Source organism: Nomascus leucogenys, chromosome 13 (assembly GCF_006542625.1).
Source record: "Nomascus leucogenys isolate Asia chromosome 13, Asia_NLE_v1, whole genome shotgun sequence".
Taxonomy (NCBI): Eukaryota; Metazoa; Chordata; class Mammalia; order Primates; family Hylobatidae; genus Nomascus; species Nomascus leucogenys.
The window spans coordinates 77,534,488-77,536,218 of NC_044393.1; the positions used below are offsets into that span (position 1 = coordinate 77,534,488).

Consider the following 1,731-nt stretch of genomic DNA (forward strand, 5'->3'; position numbering starts at 1 on the left):
AAACAAAACAAAAAAACTTAAAGCAAATAGGCAGGGAAATATTTTCGTAAGTACAATAACAAGGTCTCAATTTCTTAATATATCAGGAACTTGGGAAATTGATAAGAAAAGCATGAAATCTTCAAAAAATGATAATGCTAAATAAATGCAGAATGAATAAATTAAAGAATAAGTGGGGGCTAATAGAGAGATACCTTTCCTGGAATTTAACATGTTAATTTTTTTTAGGGGCTTTCCAGTAAAGACCTAAAGGCCTGCTAGACAAATTCTCAAAGAGCTGTAACACTAACGCATTAATTTTGCAAGAGTACATCGGGGACCATATGAAGATAAGGGGACCTCAGGTATGTGAAGGGGGACTTAGAAAATGCAAAGAGCTCAGCTGCAGAGCTGGCTTAAGCCTTTTCCGGATAACAAGAGGACAGGAAAGGAATTGCTGCATGGCCTGGCAGAACGATCAGATGTCCCAAGTTAGGGAAAGTAGAAAAATCAGGAAGTATAATACACTGGTGAGCTCCCTGCTTTGGAAGCAGGAATGTGGCTTTGCTGGGAAGCTACCCTTTGAGGAGGAAATCCAACTCCACAGGTAGACAGCAGTCTCCCAACAGTAGAGTTGGGGAGATAGCTGGAGGAGGAGGAGGAGGAGGAGATGGGAAAGGGCCTACCCAGAATAAGGCCAGCTCTGTTCCTCCCTGCTGGGTGGGTCACAGTGGCCGAGCCTCTGGGACAGGGTTAGGGGAAACCTGGGCTCTGATGACAGCGGCAACTTCTCAGTCCTGTCTGGCACATAAAAATAGCTTTTCCTTTCTCAGTCCTGTCTGGCACATAAAAATAGCTTTTCCAGGTGATGTGACTCTGGGGCTTAGCCAACTGCAGGCCTGGTTACTGTGCTTGGTTACCGGCCTTTGCCCTGTCTCCAGATCTTGGAATGACTTTGGCTTTACACACTTCCCCCTAGGGGCCTCATAAGTGAAGCCTCATCCTCAGGAGACAAGGGTGACTTTTCATAGTGTGCCCCCTTTGTGGGAAGGGTATGCTGACCTTTAGGAGTGCAGGAAAGGCACTTCCCTCCTTTCTTGGCTTAGAAAACGTAGGGGAGCTCAGCTAGCCCATATCCACTGTTTCCTGGGTAATTCACTAAGCCAACCAAAGAACCTGAACTTCCTGCAGTAATGAGGCCAACATACAGTCTCGGGTACACAAAACCACCAAGAGTCACATGCCTCTTGACTCAGAGACCTACTCCAGGAGTCTGTAAAAGCTGCACAACCAGGCCCAGGCCCTCAGGGTACCAGAAGTCACATGAACAATGAGAACATCAACAGGCCTGAGGCCACTGACAGATGCAAAGTTTCCTAGGGTACACACATTTGCCCTACTATACACACACCTGTCCTGATTTACATACTCAGAGCCCCCTGGGCAGTACACATCCCATGATGCACTGAGCTCCTTATTTGGGGTAGAACCCCCTTTTAGAGCTAGTACCCAGGCTGCTCATTTTCCTTGCTATCAAAGGAGATTCTCCACATCCCTCTATTCCTCCTTCTCCCTAATTTCTCCCTATTGTGCAGATAGAGAAGTGGCAAGGGACAATGGTGATTTTATTCCAGAAGGCTGAGGAACCAAGGCTGCAAAGACTCTATAAAAGCACTTAGTTATAGAATCTAAACAGCTAGAAGGAATGTTTAGAGCCATTATCGAGCTCAGTCAGTTTGTTTTCACGACAAG

At 46.0% G+C, this 1,731-nt stretch overlaps 1 non-coding gene across 1 annotated transcript; it reads right to left on the minus strand.

The window, feature by feature from the left end:
- Positions 1-226: 226 nt before the first annotated feature.
- On the minus strand, positions 227-288 carry LOC115838113. Its single transcript, XR_004033159.1, has one exon. It is a non-coding gene; the product is annotated as a U7 small nuclear RNA (small nuclear RNA).
- Positions 289-1,731: the final 1,443 nt, after the last annotated feature.